Below are 23,205 nucleotides of genomic sequence, written 5' to 3'. Positions count from 1 at the left end.
GTCAGCATTCCATTTGCCTTCTCTGTGTCCTACTGACCCTGTATGCCACTTTTCCGAGATTTATACACAACGATTCCCACGTTACTCTGAGATGTAGATTTCTGCAGTTGATCTGAAACCAAGAGGTGACAACCGTAATCGGGGAAAGTGTTGGAATGTATGGTAAACAATATGCCAGAAATTATGACTGCACAGTTAGAGACCTATGGAAAAAGTGCAGTCCATAAGACCATCATGTCCAGGCGCAGAATTATGCCATTCGGTCCATCAGGTCTATTACACTATTTGATTATGGCTGAATTGTTTCTCAAGCTCATGCTCTCACTTACTCCCTGTAACCCTTGATCTCCTTAGTTATCAAGAACCTTGCTATCTCTGAGTTAGATACACTGAGTCACTTAGCATCCACAGCCCCATGAGGCAGTGAGTTCCACTGATCCATCACCCTCTGGCTGAATACATTCTTCCACTTCTCCATTCCAATGGGTGATCCCTTCACTTCGAAGCTGTGCCCTTGGCCCCCAGTCTCTCTTGCTCGTGGAAGCATCTTCCCCCCGTCCACTCCATCCAGACCCCTCAGTATTCTGTCAGTCTGAATGAGATTCTGCGCCCGACTCGAAACTTCATCAAGTGCAGACCCAGAGACTTCACCTGCTCCTTATATGGCACGAATGTCATCCCTGAAATCTTTCTTGGAAACCCATTTCTCTTCACATCCTTTGTCCAGACTCTGAATGAATAACGTGTAGAGTGTTGTCCCAACACTGACCCTGCGGCGCTCCCTAATCATCAGTTCCCATCGTGATAAAGACCACTTTGTTCACTCTCTCTGCTTTGTGGCAATCAGACAAATCCTCTATCCATGCTAAGCATGTTGTTCTGAAAGGGAAATGTCATTTCACACCCACTGCTGGATTTATTTTTCTGTCTGGCTGTAAACAGCAGAGTTTCCCCATTACCTTCCCATCTGTAATTCCCTGGAGAAGGTGGTGGGGAGCTGCCTTCCTGCGCCCCTGCACCAGCCGTTGGAACTGTTGTCATCTGTGTCCCCTCCAGCAGGTAATACAGCACACCTCACGTCTATAACTGCACACAGAGAATGCAGCTCTCCCTTTTAGATCTGACATACTCCCAGACTTATCGTTCCTCACAATATCTTACCTCCTCCATACCCATCTGTGCTAGGGATCTCTAAAATGTCTTTATTCTTGTTTAGACATCTGATCACCTGAAATCTCTCCCTTTAAAAATTTGGACCCCTTCAGCTTCTGTAACTGTCCATATAACTGCAATCAATGACAGCAGAGGGTTCCTTCCTGAATCCCTATAATTGCAATGTTTGTATGTGTTAAATTGGCCCTTTTCATCCTCCGTATCCATCTCAGGACGTCCAGACCCTACAATCCGACTATTTGGAATGCTCCCATTCTCTGTACCTCCTCACGTCTTGGGGGTTGTTGAACACCACCAGTGCTTCAAAAGTATATATACCCCCCCAGTTGCTGCAAGTCTTCTAACTCTGTAACATTCCACAGTCTCCAGTACCATACAACAATTGTTGGCCGTCAATTTGCATTTGTTGAAGTCTACACATCTCTGTAAGCAGCACAGAAAAAGCCCTTTAGACTCTATAAAGCTCCGTCATGAACATTCTACAATCTCTCTATTTCCTTTGTCTTCTTCAGTGCGTGCAACTCTCGCTGTATCTTCCAGTAAACGTCTTTATTTGCTGCAGGTCTTCCCAGCTCCCCAGATAACCTGTTCCATCCCATAAAGCTCGCTCAATCACTGTAACACCATCTGCTCTGCCTAATCCTCCTCTTTTCCACTGTCTTCCAGGCACAACGACGATCCTATAAGTGTGCAGTGCGGAATGGGATATGAAAAGTCTCAGCTGAGGCTTGAGGCCGACCATTACCTGGGAGTCACAAAGGGAGAGAACCTGAGAGAGAGCAGCACAGAACAGGAGAATATTAATCAGTAGCGAGGATCGAGGCCTACTGGGACTTGGAGTTGGAGAAGCAGCGGAGCAGTAGACTGAAAATCAGCACGGAGTCACAGAGGGAGTGCCATTTGAGGGAGCAACTTGGAGCTGGTGTTTGAGGCTCACTCACACGTGGAAGTGACAGAGGCAGCAAAGTGAGATGATATAAATCAGCACTGAGGTTTGAGGCCGAGACATAACTGGTTGTCACAGAGATAGTGACCCTGTGAGGGAGCAGAGTGGTGTGGGAGCTGGAGGATTACACGTACCTGGGAGTCACAGAGACTGTGACCCTGTGAGGGGACAGAGTGGAGTGGGTGCTGGAGGATTACATGTACCTGGAAGTCACAGACATAACTTTCTGCTGCTGGGACCTGCCTGCACTGAGTTTCATAGAAGTGGCAGAGCCATCACAGAAAAGGCTGTAAATTCAATGGCTGATAAATAGACTGTTATTAGCGACTGTCAGTAAATTGGTGTAAGTCAACAAATTTATTATTTCAACTTCTGAAATAAGGCTTGAACACAGAAATAAGAGGGAGAAGTGAAATTGTGAGCCAATATAATAAATTACCCTCAGTAAGTGACAGTTGAAAAAGGGACTTAACCATATTGTTATTTCCCGGATGTTAACGTCATTCGAAGTAATTAATTAAGTTACTCTAAACATGTTGCATTTTAAGACATGGCAAGACATGTTTGTAGATGGAAAATGCGTTCTGTTATATTTGGAAGTCATAGCCCCTGCTCGTGTCCTAGATGAACACTGGGTCTTGGAGCTCAGACAGTGACTAGAGACTCTATGGGGCATCTGTGATGCTGAGAGTTAGGGGGATAGCACTCACACACAGCAGATCACCCTGCAGACATGACGGCCTGCAAGAAGTAAGGTCATGGGGGATTAGGCAATTGAAGAGAAACAGTCAGGGAATACAAGAATATCCTGGTGTCTCCCTCCCAATTCAGTTTCCCAGTTTGGAAGCTGATGAAGATGCTGGCTGCTCAGAGGAGTGCTGTCAGAGCCAAATTTGTGGCACGACATGCAACCTGACTGTATAGGAGGGGAGGGAGAAGGAAGGAGGAGCAATATTCACAGGGGAGACAGGAAATTGAAGAAGATGTCAGCATGTCTATAATTCCAGGATAGTGGGGCTGAGAATGTTACGGTGGCTGCAGGACATTCGTCTGGGGGCCAGTGAGCAGTCAAAAATCATGTCCATGTTGGTAGGAATGACCTGGTTAGGAAGGCTGAAGTGATCTGTGGATCAGAATTTAGGGAGCTTTGTGGATGGTTAGCAAGCAGGACCTCAAATGTAACAATCCCTGGAATACTCCCAGTGCCATGTCGAAGTGAGAACAGGACTCTAAGTTTTAGATAGATGAGAGTGTGACTGGAACGTTGATGCTGCAGGAAGGGCTTCAGATTCCTCGGGCATTGGGACTGGTTCTGGGGAAGGCAACAACTGTACGAGCTGGATGGGCTAACGTGACAGAGCTGGGGCTGAATTTCTAACGGGGTGTTTGGAAGGGATTGAAAATAACTTGGTGTGTGCTTAGGATCCAAAAAGGAATAGTAGAGGATACTACCAGGATTCTCAAAATAATGGGAGATATAGTTGGTACTAATTTATAATAACAAGCCAATCAGTGTAAGATGGAGTAAGAAAGAAAGACTTAATCTGAGGTACTCTGCATAGACATGAATACTCGGGGTGTGGGGCGTTCCAGATGCCGATTGGTGTGTGGAAATCTGACGGACGAATCCCCGAGAGCTGGCTCAAGGAATGGCAGGACTGGGTGTTAAATATTGCTAGGTATAAGGGATTCTGAAATGATAGAAGGGAAGGGAAAGGATGAAGGTAGAAGTATTAGTTGAGATGAGCGTTAGTTAAGGAGTTCAAGAGGAAGAGGATCCGTCCAAGGACAGAATGAATTTGGCCGGAGCTACACAACAAGTATACAGTTACACTTTCAGGTGCAATCTGTCGGCCAGCAACCAAAGAAATGATGGAGATTAAATATGCAGGATCATTTGAGAGCAATGGCAATACTACAGATTAGTTATGCTGAGAAACCTAATGTTTCCAGATACAGACAGAGATACTGGTGGTGAAGGATCACGAGGGTCAAGTGTTCCTGGAATACATGGAAGAGAGCTCACTGCAGGAGTATGTTTCCAACCCAAGAGAGGATGTACTATTGGATCTGGTCCTTGGGAAAGAGGTGGGGCAAGTGGATCCAGTGTCAGTAGGGGATGGTTTTGCGGTGCAGCGATCATTTTATTGTAAAGTTCAGGATGATGGTAGAGAATGATATGCATTAATTGAGATTGAGAAGCAATTAGTTGACTGACAACAGCCTTCAATGGGGCAAAAATGAAGCTGGGAAATTTTCAACAAGGCCAATTGAAAATTAATGGGAGATATAGTTGGTACTAATTTGGTAGCGTTAAATAGTGTGAACCAGGTCAGATTGAGCTGGGATTATGGAGATGGGGTTGCAGTGTGACCACGACAGACCTGGATAATCAAAGATTTTCCCCATTTCGACAGGAAGGATAAACAGGCCGACACAGTGAAGTAGCATTGTGTATAAAGGATGGGATCAGTATTATTGTGATGCTCATCAATTTACACACTGCTCCTCCCTGCCCTCACCCCTCATCCCTGTTTATTGATCCTATCAGATATTGGTAACATTTGATAACTTCAGAAAATAACACAGTATAGAGGAGATGACTGTCTGCTGTCTGCATTGGACAAGATGTAACGTTGTTTTTTAAAGCCCTAGTTCTCTCTCCCCGGACAGTGTATGCCTGCAGGTGCAGGTCCCGGCACCTTTTTAAAATGGTTTGAGAGTTTCTGCCTCTACTCCACTTCCAAGCGTGACTCCCAGATCCCAACCATAAACTGCGTGAAATAGCTTTCCTCATCACTTCTCTAATATTTCAACCAATTACATTAAATATTTGCCAATGGTAACTGAGGTCTCTAATAGGAACAAGGTATTCTCTCCCTTTCTACCCAGGCTCCTGACAATATGTGCACCCCAATCAAATCTCCTCTCAGTATCCTCCGTTCCAATCTTTCCCCATAACTACACTTCCACTGTCACAGGATGAAGAATCTCCTCTGTATCCTCTCCAGGCTAATTCCATCCTTCCATGTGATGGGGTGACCAGAAATGCACACAGTCCCCAAGCCGCGACTGAACTCATTCTTTATACAGTTCCAGCATAAGCTTCATGCTCTGAAATTCTGCCCTTTGGCTGACAGAGGAAATGATGCCATTTGCTACATTAACGAGATTATTGATGTTTCCAGCTACCTTCATTTACCTGCCCACACTGACCATATTCTCATTTATTGTCCATTCCTCTCTGTTGTTGATGTCCCCAAATGCCTTGACTTACACTTCTCTGGGTTGTTTGCTCCATTCACCTGGACCCCATAGTGTCTGTTTTTAAACAGTATGCCATGGGATCTCTTGTCAAATCCGAGTAATTCACATGATGTTACAAGTTACTGCATCAAACCGACAGTCAGATTATTTACACGCGATCTTCCTTGAACAAATCCTGACTGACTGTCCTGGAGTCACTGGGACTTCCTCAGTGACCGTTTATCCACTGTCTCAGAATTTCAGCCTCGACCTATTCAGTCAGTCCCTTGCTTCACATTAAACAAAGTTGCGGTATTAACTGTTCTCCAGGCCTCCGGCACCATCCCTGCATCCAGTGAGGATTGGAGATTTTTCCCCGGCTCCTTTGAACAGTCTGGAACATTGTATTACCCTGTTTTAAGGATTTGAATCTCCTGTATAATTCTCCGCTCCTAGTTTGTTGCTCTCAATAGTTCATCCCAATTTTGATTCAGACAGACAGAGGCTCAACCCATCATATGATTTGGGCATATCTCATTTTATTCGGGTTTCATGGAGGGTTACTCTCCACAAGGTGAATTGCATTTTCTCATGATACCATCCCCAATCTGTCTCATTAACTACTCTCCCTGCCCGCGTGGTCTTCCTCTCATCTGACATTAACATGATGATTTTCCCATTTGTCATAACAACTGCCCTCTGCCTGGATATCCCAGAATGCACCGGCCTCCCTGTTTCCAGGAGCCATCTTTAAAAAGACATTTTACTCTTGGGTTGTGAATCTAAATTTGGCCTGGACATGGCAGAAGGCCCCACTTTGTGCCCAAGCCCCTGGTCCTGGAGTATGACATGGTGCATGAGAGGGTCATTATCTTCCTCCAGGGCTGGCAGGGGAAGCTATGACACCAGACCCTTCCAGCTTGGTCCGAGGCTGACTCCTGGGTCAGTGCGGTGCCAGCCTTCTGGGTGAATGCCCAGCAGTGTAGGAAGGAGACCAGTGACCTTCTCCACTCCACCAAGTAAGTGGCACCATCTGCAGTTTGTGACTTCTCCCTCACTCTATCTCTGTTACAGCACCCACCTCGCAACAAGGCTCATGTTCTCCCACCCTCAGTGAATGCAGCACCTTCTCTCAGTCTCTCTGTAACTCTTCTCTGCCCCTCTGCCCAACTCTGCCTGGTGTCTATGCTGCCCACTCGACATTCCTCCCACAATCCAAAGATGTGCAGGATCCAAGTGAATTGGCCATACTAAATCGTTAAGTATCTTATTCAGAAGGAAACGGGTGTGCGTGGGTTACTCCTCGGAGGGGTGATGTGTACAGGTTAGCCCGAAGGGCCTGTTTCCACACTGTAAGGAATCTAATCTATTCTCCATGGTTCATGTCAGGAATATGATGGAATAATAACTTGTCTGAATGAGCGCAGCTCCAACAGTACTCTAGTATGGACTTACTAGCAACAGGCAACACAGTTGCGTGGGGAGGATCATGTCTCACAAACATGATTGAATGTTTTGAGGAAGTGACAAAATTGATTGATGAGGGCGCGGGGCTGGACCTTGGCAAGGCCTTTGATATGTTTTCTTGTGGCATGCTCATACAGAAGGTGAGGTGAAGTGAAGTGGGATCAGTGGTCAGTTAGTAAGATGGATAGAGAACTGTTTGGCCATAGAAGACAGGAGTGGTGGAACAGTGTTTTTGTGACTGGAGATCTGTAAATTGATTTGCGGAGTTGCAGATTGTGAGGATGATTGCCAGAGAATACAGCAGGATATAGGTCAGCTGCAGACTTGGACAGAGAAAACACAGATGTAACTTTATTTGGACAATTGTGACGTGATTCATTTTGGAAGTTCTCATGCAGGAGAGCAGCATTCAGTGGATGGAAAAATTACTGGCCGCATCAACATTCGAAGGGATCTTGGTGTACAGCTCCCTGTAAGGACTGTGTATTGAAAATTCTTACAGATATGAAATGAAGAGGTGTATCTGCAGCCGGCAGAAAGGTGACAATGTGATTAATTATAGGTTTCCCTTTTATAGTTTCCCGCAAAACCTGCTACAGAGCAGTCTTGCAGCCACAGAACCCAGCATCAATGCTGAGCACTATGATTATAATAGATTCCGTGCAGTGTGTGAACAGACCCTTCGGCCCAATCAGTCCACACTAACCCTCCAAAGAGCAACCCACCACCATGGCCAATTCACCTGAGCTGCACATACTTGGACTGTGGGAGGTAACCCACACAGACACGGGGAGAATGTGTAAACTCCACACAGCTAGTTGCTCAAGGCTGGAATCGAACCCGGATCCCTGGTGCTGTAAGGCAGCAGTGCTAACCACTGAGCCGCCATGCTGCCCTATATGCCCAGGATCTGCCCTCTTCTGCCTGGCTGTGCTCTTTCAGTGGGACAGAACCTCCCAGACAGGATGGTGATGTTGCATGGGACATAGTTCTGTTCGCAGAATCCTGCTTTACAGACAATATTGATTGTTGCTTGACTAGTCTGTGGGAAATTTGCAACAGGTCAATTTTACATTTTGTATAGTTAAGAGTTAATATCACTTTATTTCTTACATATTTTAAAATAAACCAAACATCAATATTTTTCATTTGAAAACAATTGAAGTGAACAATAATTGAAATACCAGAGCGCACACCTAAATATTACACAATTCAGTGACTGTAGTAAACAGCCGATTCATGTTCAGATCAGTGAACACACCATCTTGCAGGCAGCAAAGCTGTTGGAAATGATTTTGAGGAAAAGCCTGAATTCAGAAACAGTGTTACTGGACCTCACCATGACCTCCAAAACACTGACCATCCCCAAAATCTGTCCAGAGAGCTTCCAAGCTGGAGCTGGGCAGTTACTCACACAACAGACTGGTTAGAGACATACCTGAACAACAGGGAGATGTGTGTGGGGCAGACTGGTCAATGGACTAGCACATGGCGCTAGTCCAGACACAGTTCAATATTTATAACAATGACCTGTAAACAGCCATGTCTTGCAAGTATATTTCTTCTGGTGTGTCCCTAAACTCTGTAATTCTGAACCTTGGATCCGATCCTGAATGACGGTGTTGTAAAGGTGATGGTCTCCCGCAGCACATGGCATCTTACATTGGATTTGGTTTATGATTGATTCAATGCATGTTAGCCCCACAATGTTAATATCCAAACAGAATTGTGCAGCTCCATTGATGGCCAGCATCATCCCAGCCCAAACGTCCTTGTGTGTGACTTGAGCTGGAAATCTCTGTGTAAATGTTTACAGCATTGTTCTAATCATTAACAGCAAAATCTCTTCAATGAAGTTCCGACATCCTGTCATAATACCAGCTTTTAGATTGTCCAATAAGCACAAAATCCACCCATTTATTTTGTTCACTTTTATAACAACAATATGATGATAACAGTGCCCAACTCACAGTAAGGAACATTGAAATGATGAATATCATTCCCACACCCAAGACCATGTTATTATTAAGTGCAGGAATTTTGAAAATATGCAATTATTTTCCTTTGTATTAATGTTGTGAACTAATAGTCGACTCTCCTGCTCCTCATGTGCTGCCTGAACGACTGTGCTTTTTCAGAAGCACAGTTTTTTACTCTGATCTTCAGCATCTGCAGTCCTCACTTTCTCCCTGGTAATATTCAATCATAATCATTTTTGTGGTAACAATTTCACTGTGTGTTTAAGCATGTTAGTCAGACATGAATACATTTTGCATTGCCTATGTCTGGCTCAGAGCTCAGTGATGTTGGGTGTGAATGTCAATGTCTGTGTGATGCTCGGTATGTAGGCCATGCCTCTGAGAGACTGACAGATTAACTCTTTAGCTGTTCACAACAAGCAAGTTCCGAACTGAACCCAACCAGCCTGAGCTCACAAAACCCAAAGCATAGTGTCCTGCATTGGGCATGTTTGGACAATATTTTTCATTTTAATTTATTCATAGAATATGATTGGGCCAGTATTTATTGTCCGTCTCTTGTTACCCTTGAGAAGGTGGTGGTGAGCTGCCGCACTGAACCACTGGGGTCCATGTGTTGTAGTTAGACTTACAATACCATTCGGGAGGGACATTGAAACTGTAACACTGAAGGAACAGCAATATACTTCCCAATCATAATGGTGGATGGCTTGGAACAGAACGCGAACATGGTGGGGGTCCCATGTATCGGCTACCCTTGTCCTTCTTGATGGTCGGGCTTCAGAAATACGTTGTAAGGAGCCTTGGTAAATTTCTGCAGAGCACCATGTAGATGGCAGGTGTTGCTACTACTGACTGTCAGTGGATGAAGGGTGAAGCTGCACTCACCCAAGGAAATGGGGGGGGGGGGGGGTATTACATCACACCCATATTCAACATGAGTCTTACCGATGGTTTACAGGCTTTCAGAGATCATGAAGTGAGTTATTTCTGCAGGATTCCTAACCCCTGGCATATTCTTGTGGCCAATTAATTTTCATACGTCAAAGTGTGGCACTGGTAAAGCATAACAGGTCAGGCCACATCAGAGGTACAGGAGTATCGATGTTTTAGTATAAGACCTTTAGATTAGATTACTTACAGTGTGGAAACAGGCCCTTCGGCCCAACAAGTCCACACCGCCCCGCCGAAGCGTAACCCACCCATACCCCTACATCTATATTTACCCCTTACCTAACACTATGGGCAATTTAGCATGGCCAATTCACCTGGCCTGCACATCTTTGGACTGTGGGAGGAAACCGGAGCACCCGGAGGAAACCCACGCAGACACGGGGAGAACGTGCAAACTCCACACAGTCAGTCGCCTGAGGCGGGAATTGAACCCGGGTCTCAGGTGCTGTGAGGCAGCAGTGCTAACCACTGTGCCACTGTGCCGCCCACATTACAGGAATGGGTAATGAAATCATATGGTCAGTCCAGTTCTGGTTAACGGTACTCCCCAGGATATTGCTAGTTGTGTGTTCAGTGATGGTGGTGGCATTGAACGTGAGAGCATACGGTTCAATTTTCTATTGTTAGAGGAAATCATTGTCTGGCATATTTGTAATGGAAATGGTACTTGTCACTTTTAAGCACACACCTGTATATTTCCAGGTCCTTGTTGCATTTAGACAAGGACTGCTTCAGTATCTGAGTAAATCGCGAATGACATTGAACATTGTCAAACATCAATGGCAAACATCCCCACTTGTGCATTCACACTGTTGGGATGGTCATTTATGATTGGGTCGAAGGCAGAGATCACTCTTACAGCTCACTGATACTGTCCCTCTCTCTGATTTAGGAAGTTTGCTTCTAGTTCCACCTGCTCCAGAGGTGTTTAACAACATATCTAAATGGGATAATATTACAGTATCTTCCCCAAGGAGCTGAGTGAGGACTTGGTTAGCTCAATCAGTTGGAGGCTAGATATTAATGCCAACAGGGTGGGTCCAAGTCCTGCACTGACAGGGGTGACTAAAGGACTGTCCTACGCAACCTCTCCCTCATTTGAGGCATGATGACTGTCCAGTTAAACTACCACCAGTCATCTCTGTCTAACGAGAGAGCAGCCCTATCAAACTGTAGGAGTTTGGTGCCTTACCTTTCCATTTCTGATTTACAGGCTTACCCAGAAACCCCTCCCCTGGGGAACTGCTGCAGAGCTGTCCTGGAGCTGAGATGGCTGATCTCCACCTACCCCAACCACCGTCATTTGTGCCAGGTATAACTTCAGCCAGTGCAGACGAGCATTATTTGCTCTAGTTTTGCCGTTAAGCCTGGACACTTGGTCAAATGCAGTTAAGATAATATTTAAAATACAGTCACTGTCGCATCACCTGTAGAATTCAGCTATGTGGTTTCTTGTTGTACACCATTAAACCAAGGCTTCAATATGCCCAAGAGATGATTGGCCCTGGCAGAGCCTAACCTGAGTTTCAGTGAGCAGATTGGTGTTGAGGAAGTGCTACTTGATCCCACTGTAGATTCCAATAACATTCCAACACTTTATTAGTGATATGGATTTGAGCAATGGGGCAGTCATTGATTGTCTGATGTTTTGTCTCTGTGTGTACAGGACCCGCACGGATAATTTCCCACATTGTCAGGTAGGTTCCAGTGCGATATCCCTGCAGGAATAGCTTCAATGGAATGTTCTCAGGGCCCACAGCTTTTGCATTATCCCATGCCTCCAGCCACTTGGAGACATCAAACAAAAATGAATTGAATTAGCTGACGACTGCCATCTGGAGGAGACTAAAATAGGCCATCCCATCGATACTTCTGTCGGAACATTGTTGAGAATGTTTCAGCCTTATCTTTTCTATTGTTGTGCTGGCCTATTCCATCACTGAGGAAGGTGATATTTGTGGATCGTCCTCTTCCAGTGAGTTGTTTGATTGACCACACAATTCACCCTGATTTCATGTGACAGGATTGCAGAGATTAGATCTGATTTGTTGATTAGATCTGTCTGTCACTGGCTGTTTATGCTATTTGGTCAGTAAGTGGTCTTGATTGGTAAAGTCACCTCATTGTGAGGTGTAGCTGGTGCTGCTCCTGGCAGGCCCTCCTGTATTCTCCATTGAACAAGGGTTTATCCCCTGGCCGGATGGTCAAGGTAATGTGGAGCATATGCCAGGTAGTGACAGTGGAAATTGTTCTGGAATACAATCCTGCTGCTGTTGGTAATGACTCGAAACACCTCACAAATGCTAGTGCTGCGTTCTAGACCTATTCGAAATCTGTCCAGTTTAGCATGGTGATAGTATCTCTCACATGTGCGTGCATGTATGTGTGACTTTGTCTCCCGGAATACTGTATGTGGTAGTCACCATTCCCAATATGGTCATCATCAATGTGTCTGCAGCAGTAGGTTGGTGAAGATGAGGTCGTGTGTTTCGTCCTCTCAGTCGTTCCCCCCTGCCCCGGTGCAGACTCAGTCTCACAGCTATGTCCATTTGGACCCGACCATCTCGATCAGCAGTGCTGCTGCTGATCCACTCTTGGTGGGGTTTGAAATGGACCACCCAGTATACATTCTTCAACTCTGTCACCCTCTCAGTGCGTCCTCCGTGTGTTGTTCAATGTGGAGGGACACTGATCCATCAGCTGAGGGAGGGGAGTCAGAAGGAGGTTTCCGTGTCAATGTTTGATCTGACACCGTGAGGCTGAGGGAGGGGAGTCAGCAGGAAGTTTCCGTGTCGGTGTTTGATCTGACACCGTGAGGTTGAGGGAGGGGAGTCAGCAGGACGTTTCTGTGTCAGTGTTTGATCTGATACCGTGAGGCTGAGGGAGGGGAGTCAGCAGGAGGTTTCTGTGTCAGTGTTTGATCTGACGCAATGAGGTTGAGGGAGGAGAGTCAACAGGAGGTTTCTGTGTCAGTGTTTAATCTGACACCGTGAGGCTGAGGGAGGGGGGTCAGCAGGAGGTTTCCGTGTCAGTGTTTGATCTGCCACCGTGAGGCTGAGGGAAGGGGCTCAGCAGGAGGTTTCTGTGTCAGTGTTTGATCTGACACAATGAGGTGTTGTTATGTCACATTGTTGTTTGAGCAGTCTATAGGACACCTCTCCCAAATCTAGCCCTTGCCCCCAGACGTTAGGAAGGAGGGGTTTCCAGGGTCTGCAGGGCTTTTTATTTGTGCCGCTGTCAACCGAAGGGCCTGTCCTGTGCTGTATGACACTGACTCTGTTTCTCTCGTGATTGGACAATCCAAGGTCTCATTCCTTCAGTTCCTCCCAGTGCCTTGTCTATTCCAAAGATTTCTATAATATTTTCTCTATTAAGACATTGCACAATTCTATTTTTAGACTATCTACGTGTATGTCTGTATGTTTCCCTGTCATCTCCTCCAGCCGCTGCATCCATCTGTATCTCAGTAACCCTCCATATCTCCACAATCTTTATCTCAAACCCCAGACCCATCTATCGCTATAAATTCTGCCAGCCGCTACATGTCTCCCTATCTCTATAACTTCCAGCTGCTACACCTCTCCCTATATCCTGTGATTGAATTTAAAATACCTCACTATCCTGTTCAAGCATGCGCAGTCCACGCTATCTCTCGGCCATCTCCAGCCATGTTTTCCTATCTCTGAAAAATCTGCAGCTTGCTTTCCTATCACTGTAACATCTCTAGCCTTGCTTTCCTATCTCTGCAACATCTCCAGCCTTCCTTTCCTTTATCTATAACATCTCCAACCTTGCTTTCCGATCTCTGTTAAATTTCTGGCCTTGCTTTCCTATCGCTGTAACATCTCTAGCCTTGCTTTCCTCTCTCTGTGACATCTGCAAACTTGCTTTCCTATTTCTGTAACATCTCCCGCCTTGCCTTCCTCTCTCTGTAACATCTCTGGCCTTGCCTTCCTATCTCTCCAACATCTCCAGCCTGGCTTTCCTATCTCTGTAACATCACCAGCCTTGCTTTCTTATCTCTGTAACATCTCTAGCCTTGCTTTCCTCTCTCTGTAACATCTGCAAACTTGCATTCCTATCTCTGTTACATCACCAGTATTGCTTTCCTATCTCTGTAAGATCACCAGCCTTGCTTCCCTATCTCTGTAACATCTCCACCTTGCTTTCCTACACTCCTCAGTGAATTGGTTATATATCTTCTCCTGTATTTTCATCTTTCTGGGGCTCTATAAAATATCCCCAGCAGTGTGTTCTGTCATCGTTCTGATCCTAACCTCGGCCCATAAACCCTCATTAGGAGAAACTTCCAAGATATCGTTCCTCCTTAATGTAGTAACTGACTCCTTTATTAATGATACAACACCACCTTCTATTCAACACCCTCTCCTGTCCAGCCCATATTTTACAGTATAACAGAATATTGAGTTGTTGGTCCTGACCTCCCCCAAACACGTATCTGTGATGTCAAAAATGTCACACCTCCACATGTCAATTCATTCTCTTACAAAATCAGTCTGTTTGATAATATTCCCAGCTGGAATATAACACCAGTAATACTCTGTACCTCGGAGTTCTTCAGTCATTCACTATTTCTTATCAGGTTGCTCAACCATGAACCAAAATTATAACTCTGGCACTGAATAAACATTTGTTGAACTATAATTTAAAAAAATATATTCATCAAGTGCAACTTTCCAGAACTGACCAGTCAGCTCCACATACAATAAAGTTCTGATGGTTTATTCCCTGCTCCGAGTGCAGAGGGGACAGCCCTCTGTAATGGAGAAAGTGAGGAGTGCAGTTGATCGAGATCAAAGTCGAAAAGTGTGGTGCTGGAAAAGCACAGCAGGTCAGGCAGCATCCGAGGAGTAGGAGAGTTCATGATTCGGGCATAAGCCCTTCATCAGGAAGGCATTGGTGTATTCCATTTTTCATTCTGTGATTCAGAGGACATTGGGAACCGTACTTACTCAGGCAGGCAGCACTCTTTATAGCATTGAAATGGAAACAGTGAATCAGTTGGTTGGACAGGGTGTAGAAAAGTTGTTAAGAAGTACAGAATGATTGAAGTACAAATATAAGGATAGAAAAATGACCTGGATCAGATGGGGTATGCCCGAGGTTACTCCAGGAAGTGATGGGAGAGGTTTGTTTGCCTTTGGCGATAACCTTTACATTGTCATTGTCCACTGGAGTAGTGCCAGATGATTGAAGGATGGCAAATGTTATTCCCTTCTTCAGGAAAGGGAATAGGGATAACCCTGGGAATGACAGAACTGTCAGTCTTACATCAGTGGTGGGCAAAGTATTCGAGACGCTTCTGAGAGGCAGGATTTACAATTACTTAGAAAACCATAGTTTGATCAGAGATAGTCAGCATGGCTTTGTGAGGAGCAGGTCACCCTCAGAAACCTTATTGAATTCTTTAAGATGTGAAAAAACACACTGATGAAGGTAGACCAGTAGATGTGGTGAACAACAATTTTAGCAAGGCGTTTGATAAGGTTCCCCGTTGTAGGCGCATTCAGAAGGTAAGGAGGCATGGGGCACAGGGATATTTGGATGTCTGGATATGGATTTGGCTGGCCCATAGAAGACAGAGGGTAGTAGCAGATGGAAAGTATTCAGCCTGGACATCAGTGACCAATGGTGTAACACAGGGATCCGCTCTGGGACCTGTGCTCTTTGTGATTTTTATAGATGACTGATGAGTAAGTGGAATGCTGGGTTAATAGGTTTGCCGATGACATGAAGGTTGGTGGAATTATGGATCGTGTGGAGGGTTCGTATATGTTACAAGAGGACATTGACAGCATGCAGAGCTGGGCTGATAAGTGGCAGATATAGTTGAACCATAAAAATTGTGAAGCGATTTATTTTGGAAGGTTGTATTTGCATACACCACACAGAGTTAAAGGCAAACTTCTTGGCAGCGTGGAGTGACAGAGGGATCTTTGGCTCCATGTCCATGGATCCCACAAAGTTGCCACCCAGGTTGGCAGGGTTGTTCAGAATGTGTGTGGTGTGTTGGCTTTCATTAATAGGGGGATTGAGATTAAGAGGGGTGAGGTTAATGCTTAGCTCTACATAGCTGTGGTTCAACCCACACTTGGAATATTGGGTTCAGTTCTGGTTGCCTCATAATAGGAAACATGTGGAAGCCTCAGAGAGTGTACAGACCAGATCTACCAGGATGCTGCCTGGAAGGAGGACATGTCTTAAGAAAGAACGTTGAGAGAGCTAGGGCTTTTCTCACTGGAGCGAAGATGGATGACAGGTGACATAATAGAGGTGTTCAAGATGTTGAGAAAATAGACAGAGTGGATAGCCAGAGCCTTTTCCCAGGGCAGAATATCAACAAAGGGCATAACTTTAAGGTGATTGGAGGATGGTTTGGAGGAGATGTCAGAGGTAGGTTCTTTATTCAGAGAGTGGTGGGTGGGCGGAATGCACCGCCAGCGGTGGTAGTAGAATCAGATACATTAGGGATAGTTAAGAAGACTCTTGGATAGGAACATGGAAGTTAGTATGTTGAAGGTAATGTAGGTTAGTCTGATCTAAGAGTAGGATAAAAGGCCAGCAAAACATTGAGGACTGAAGGGCTCTTACTGTGCTGTACTGTTCTATGTTCTAAGCTTCACTCAGTTTGTGGCTTCTCATTAATTGTAATTAGTTGAGGGAATGAGGCGTGCGAGGGAGAGAGGTGTGCGAGGGAGAGAGGTGTACAAGGGAGTGCGGTGCATGAGGTCAGGAAGCCGGTGTGGGACGTTAGACCAAGACTTCCAGTTTTGAAGTGCATTGTTACATTCACCTAAATGCCAGCACAATATGCGTGGTTACCTAGACCAGACAAAATCCACCAGGTTCAATTATTAAAACGATGCTTGGCTTGCTGTTTGCTCCTGGTTTCTTCAGATACATTCCGTTGGATGACCTATGAATTAGTATCTGACCATCCACAGACATGTACAATTTTATTTTGATACTGTTGAATATGAAGGCGCATTTATTGGATAGAGTTTCAGAGGGTTCACTGTGAGACACAAAATGCTGCAATAGACTGCCAGTTGTGAACATTTTCACCCAGTGTCTTGTCCACGGGACAAATGTATGGAGTCTGGGGGACATGCCAGATGTCATCACCATATGTAACTTGTGCGATGTGATTCTGAGACTCAATGGCCATACATCTGCTCCATGGGCCAGGCTCTGACTGCAGATAAATTAGTCAGACCTGGTTCCTCGTCAGTCGCTGGTATCTAATTTAGACAGCATTTGTACCTACACTGAGAGCAGTGATAGCCTGTTGGCTAGTTTCCTGCTGCTAAAGGTGGATTCCAAATGATTCTCTGAGAGGGAATATTTGAATGTCTGTCCTGACCTAGGTTGGAAACTTTCTGGACAGATTCAGGAGCAGGCAAGTGTCTCACTCAGTGCCACAGGCAGCTGTGAGGTCCAGGAGCACTGTAACCGAATTCAGGCCTTTTGGAATCCACTTTTAATGTCGGTCATGATGTAAAGTGATGGGTTTACTGATCTGAACAATGATCAGGAGTTTGCCATGTTTGTGAATTGGGAAACAATAAGGTATGAGCTACAATTATTCAACTGCACAATAACTGCACCATCTCTGAAAACAATTACGTTGATTCTACATTGATGGAATTAAATTATAAACACCAAACGTTTATGATACAAAAGTAAAGAATGCACATTTTGTTTTGTATCGAAAAAGAACATGTTGTCTGACTATTTTGGTGATCACAATTACACATTGAATCTCAGTATTCAAATGCGTACATTGTTGCTCTATCATTTGCAAAGTGGTTGACCTCTGACTGATTTGCATGTTCAAAGTGAGCAAATGATTGAACAATCAAATCGACTTATCATTCTTACGCATTTAAATGTAATCAATCGATTTAATTTCTCACTGAAATGTGTGACCACCAGCTATTTGCCAACAGTTCAATTAGTTTGAACATAACAATGGAAAAGGACAGACAAGAACTTAAAGTTGAAGTTCTAACTTGGAGAAAGAACAATTTCGACATTATCAGGCAAGAACTTTAAAACCTGATAGCGGCAGATGTTCACGGGGAAAGGGAAGGCTGGAAAATGGAAAGCGTACAGAAATGAAATAACGAGAGTTCAGAGACAGTATATTCTTGTTAGGGTGAAAGGAAAGGCTGGTAGGTATAGAGAGTGCTGAATGACTAAAGAAATTGAGGGTCCAGTTAAGAAAAAGAAGGAAGCATATGCAGGATAGATCGTGTGAATCCTCAGAAGAGTATAAAGGCAGTAGGAGCATACTAAAGAGAAAAATCTGGAAGGCAAAAAGGCAACATGAGATATCTTTGGCTAATTGAGTTAAGAACAATCCAAAAGGATTTTACAAAAACATTGAGGACAAAAGGGTAAATAGGGAGAGAATAGAGCCCTCAAAGATCAGCAAGGTGCCTTTGTGTGGAGCCGCAGGAGATGGGGTGGATACTAAACGAGTATTTTGTATCAGTGTTTACTCAGGAGAAGACATGGGAGATGTAGATATACAGAGAAATAGATGGTAACATCTTGAAAAATGTCCTTATTACAGAGGAGGAAGTGATGACGTCTTGAAACGCATAAAAGTGGATAAATCCCCAGGATTTGATCGATCACGTTTACCCTACAACTCTGTGCGAAGCTAGGGAAGTGATTGCTGTGCCTCTTACTGAGATACCTGTACCATTGATAGTCACAGGTGAGGTGTCAGAAGACTGGAGGTTGGCGAACGTGGTGTCACTGTTTAAGAAAGGTGGTAAGGACAAGCCAGGGAACTATAGACCATTGAACCTGACGTCAGTGGAGGGCAGGTTTTTGGAGGGAATCCTGAGGGACAGTTTGCACAATTACTTGGGAAAGCAAGGACTGATCAGGGAGAGTAAATATGGCTTTGTGCGTGGGAAATCATGTCTCACAAACCTGATTGAGTTTTTTTACAGAAGTAGCAAAAAAGGATTGATGAGGGCAGAGCAGTGGACGTGATCAAAAAGGACTTCAGTAAGGCATTTGATGTTTGCAAGTATAGATCTCGTGGGATACAGGGAGAACTAACCATTTTGATACAGAACTGACTTAAGGTAGAACGCAGACGGTGGTGGTGCAGAGTTGATTTTCAGATTGTTGGCATGTGACCAGTGGAGTGTCACAAGGATCGGTGCTGGGTCCACTACTTTTAGTCATTCATATAAATTATTTGATTGTGCGTATAAGAGGTATATTTAGTAAATTTGCTGATGACACCCAAATTGGAGGTGTAGTGGACAGCGAAGAAGGTTAACTCACATTAAGATGGGATTTTGATCAGATGGGCCAATGGGCTGAGGAGTGGTAGATGGAGTTTAATTTAGGTAAATGCGAGACACTGTATTTTGAGAAAGCAAATCTTAGCAGGAGTTATACTCTTAATGGTGAGTTCCAAGGGAGTGTTGCTGGACAAAGAGAACTTAGAGTGCAGGTTCATTGTTCCTTGAAAGTAGAGTCACAGATAGATAAGACAGTGAAGAAGACATTTGGCATGCTTTTCTTAATTGGTCAGAGCATTGAGTACAGTGTTTGGAAGGTCATGCTGCGGCTGTACAGGAGGTTAGTTAGGCCACTTTTGGAATATTATGTGCAATTCTGGTCTCCATCCTATCGGTAGGATGTTGTGAAAATTGAAAGGGTTCTGAAAAGATTTACAAGAATGTCGCCAAGGTTGGAGGTTTGAACTATAGGTGGAGGTTGAATAGGCTAGGGATATTTTCCCTGGAACCCTGAGGGGTGACCTTATAGAGGTCTATAAAACCATGAGGGTTTGAATGGGGAAATAGGCAAGCTATTTTGAATGGTGTGGGGGAGTCCAGAACTAGAGGGCATAGGTTTAGGTTGGGATGGAAAAATGTAAAAGTGACGTAAGGGGCAACATTTTCACACACAGGGTGGTACGTGTATGGAATTAACTGCCAGAGGAAGTGCTGAAGGCTGGTATAATTGCAACATTTAGATGGCGTCTGGATGGGTATGTGAATAGAAAGTGTTTCGAGGGATATGGGCTGAGTGCTGGCAGGTGGGACGAGATTGGGTTGGGATATATGGTCAGCATGGACGGGTTGGACGGAAGGGTCTGTTTCCATGCTGTACATCTGTATGACTCTGTGTCTGAAATTTAGCAATGACAATAATTTGACATGCACTGCCAAATAAATAAATGGTTTATATTATTAAATTGTAGCAAACAATAAGTTAAAAACTTGCAATTTTTAGAATGAATGATAAAGAACAAAGAGGATTCCAACACAGGAACAGACCCTTCGGCTCTCCAAGCCTGCGCTGATCCAGATCCTCCTATTTTCTAAACCTGCCACCTATTTTCTAACGACCTGTATCCCTCTGCTCCCCGCCCATTCATATGTATCTGGCAAATACATCTTAGATGACACTATCGTTCCTGCCCCTACCACCTCCGAGCTTCCCACATTTATCCCTGAGGCCCTAAACCTTTCCGTCTCACTTTGGAACTCCATTACTAGGGGTCATGAGTTCACAATTTGTAGTAAAGCTTCTTGGTATCTACCCTGTCTATCCCTCTCTTGATTTAATAGACCTCAATCAAATTCCCCCTCAACCTTTGTCCTTATAAGTAAAATAATCCTAATCTACCCAACCTCTTTCCATAACCAGCACCCTCCATCCCAGGCAACACCGTGATGAACCTATTCTGCACTCTATTAAATCATCCACATCCTTTTGGTAATGAAGTAACCAGAACTATATGCAGTATTCCAATTGTGGCCAAACCAAAGTCCTAAGCAACCGTAAGGTGACCTGCCAGCGCTTGTACTCAAGAACTGATCCAATCAAGGAAAGCATGCCAAATGCCTTATTGACCACTTTACTGACCTGCATTGCCAGATTCAGGAAACAAAGAATAGAACACCCAGATCTCTCTGTACGTCATTTTTCCCCAGGACATTTCCATTTAATGCACAGTTCGCTCTAGAATTGGATCCACCAAAATGCATCACCTCGCATTTGCACAGATTGAACTCCATCTGCCATATTTGTGCTCATTTCTCAAATCTATCTATATTCTGCTGCATTCTCGGGCAGTCCTCTTCATTATCTGCTACTCCAACAATCTTGGTATCTGCAAACTAGGAGAAAGTGAGGACTGCAGATGCTGGGGATCAGAGCTTAAAAATGTGTTGCTGGAAAGGCGCAGCAGGTCAGGCAGCATCAAAGGAGCAGGAGAATCGACGCTTATGCCCTTTTGAGAAATCCCCTTCTATTACTACTCTCTGTCTCATGTTGCCCAGCCAGTTTTTTTTCCATCTATATAGAACAAACTGGGCCCCATGCGACTTCACCTACTCCATCAGCCTACCCTGGGGAACCGAATAAAACGCCTTACTCAAGTCCCTCAGTAGCTTCTCCAGCAGCTTTCCTACCACTGATGTCAGGCTCGCCGCTCTATAATTACCTGGATTATCCCCGCTACCCTTCTAAAACGGGGTGGGGGGGGGGGGCGTCATTAGCAATTCTCCAGTCCTCCAGGACCTCATCAATATTCAAGGATCCTGTAAAGCTATAAGTTAAATTCCCACTTATTTCTTCTCTCAATTCCCTTAGTAACGTGTGGTAAATCCCATCCAGACCTGGGGGCTTGTCTACATTACTACCTTTTAGAATATCCAAAACCTTCTCCCTCTTTTTGTCGGCTTGACCCAAAATACTCAAAGATCTCTCCCTCAACATCCGTCATGTCCCTCTCCTTGGTGAATACAGATGCAAAGTACTCGTTAAGAATCTCACCCATTTTCTCTGACACAACGCATAACTTTCTTTCCTTTATCCTTGTGTTGGCCAAACATTTCTCTCGTTACCCTTTTGCTCCTTATATATGAAAACAAAGGCTTTGGGATTTTCCTCAATCCTGTTTGCTAAAGATATGTCATGACCACTTTTAGCTCTGTTAATTCCTCAATATTTACTGTGAAATGTGGTTAGTGTAAAGAAAATAAACATTTGTTTGTGCAAGTGGGAACTCAGAACTTTTCAAAGTGTTTTGTGTCAAAACATGTTTGAAATCCGTCTCAGTGCAAATAAAAAGCATGGGAAGAAACCTCTAGGGAAGATTAATTTTCAGCCTCTCTGCCCCAAAGTCCTTCTGAGGTTAAAAAAGAGTGAGGGTTTGTAACAAGGGCACAACAGTAACTATGGGTGGTTTGAACATGCAAATTGACTCAATTAATCAACTTAACAGTGATAGCCTCGTATAAAGATTCATAGAGTATGAGAGGTTATTTCTAAGAGCAGGACGTCATGGAAACAACCAGAGAATGGGCTAATTTAGATTTGATATTATGTTACAAGGAAGAATTGGTGGATGAGCTTTGCCTTAGAAAGAGGAACCACAACTTGCTGGAGTTTCACATTCAGATTGAAAGAGTGAAAACTGAGTCATACCTGAGAGTTTTAGTGTTAGGCAATAATAATTATACTAGGCTAAGGAAGGATTTGTCCTGGGTGGACTGGGGGAGAAAAGAACAGTCAAAGGCAGGACAGATGAAGAAATTTGGCAAATAACTAGGGAGATACTAAAGACCGAAGAGGAATTGCATAATGGGGAAAAATCATCCATATCTTGATAAGGAAGTCAAAGTTAACATGAAGGCAAATCATAGGACATGTCATTCAGCATATGCTAGTCACACTGTGGAGGATTGGGCAAATTAGTGGCCTTGTGGTGTTTTCACTGAATTCGTATGTGCTAAACCCAGATAATGTTCGACTGACCTGGCTTCAAATGCTGCTACAACAAGTCACGGAGCTTGACTTCAAATCTGGAATTAAGAGACTGATGGTGGTTATGAATCGATTGTCGAGAAAAACTCACCTGGTTCACTGATGTCCTTTAGGGAATGAAACTGCTATTCTACCACTGTCAGGCTGAAGTTATTTCTCCTTATCTCTGTTCTAAAAGATCTTCTCTTGACTCTCAGGCTATGTCCTTGAGTCCTTTCTCTCCTAACAGTGGAAGCATCTTCCCAACGTCTACTCTGACCAGGCCACCAGTATTCTGTAAGTTTCAATTAGATCTATCTTCATCCTTCTAAACTCCAGCGAGTATAGACACAGAGACCTCATATGTTAAGCTTTTCAGTCCTAAGACCATTCTTATGAAGCTCCTCTGAACACTGTCCGGGGCAGTACATCTTTCCTGAGTTATGGTGCCCAAAACGGTAGACAATACTCCGTGTTGCTTTAATATTGAAGCCCTCTGAAAATAAATGCTATCACTGTATTTGCATTTCTTACCAGATGGACCACCTGAAAGAATAATCTTACGATAGACAATAATTAATTTACCATGGAGTTACAAAAATGAACAATGATTAAAGCATGCTGGGAAGT

At 44.3% G+C, this 23,205-nt stretch overlaps 2 long non-coding RNA genes across 6 annotated transcripts in view; both read left to right on the top strand.

The window, feature by feature from the left end:
* The window catches only part of LOC140470862 (uncharacterized), a 1,231,916-nt gene that overhangs the window by 727,455 nt on the left and 481,256 nt on the right, over nt 1-23,205 (top strand). The gene's annotated exons all lie outside the window — the stretch shown is intronic.
* On the top strand, nt 1,855-23,144 carry LOC140470869 (uncharacterized). Its single transcript, XR_011956776.1, has 3 exons — nt 1,855-2,408; nt 10,979-11,077; nt 23,113-23,144. It is a non-coding gene; the product is annotated as an uncharacterized lncRNA (long non-coding RNA).

The sequence above is a fragment of the Chiloscyllium punctatum genome, chromosome 52, assembly GCF_047496795.1.
Source record: "Chiloscyllium punctatum isolate Juve2018m chromosome 52, sChiPun1.3, whole genome shotgun sequence".
Taxonomy (NCBI): Eukaryota; Metazoa; Chordata; class Chondrichthyes; order Orectolobiformes; family Hemiscylliidae; genus Chiloscyllium; species Chiloscyllium punctatum.
The sequence above is the reverse complement of the archived record's forward strand: the minus strand, read 5'-3'. Positions and strand labels throughout refer to the sequence as shown.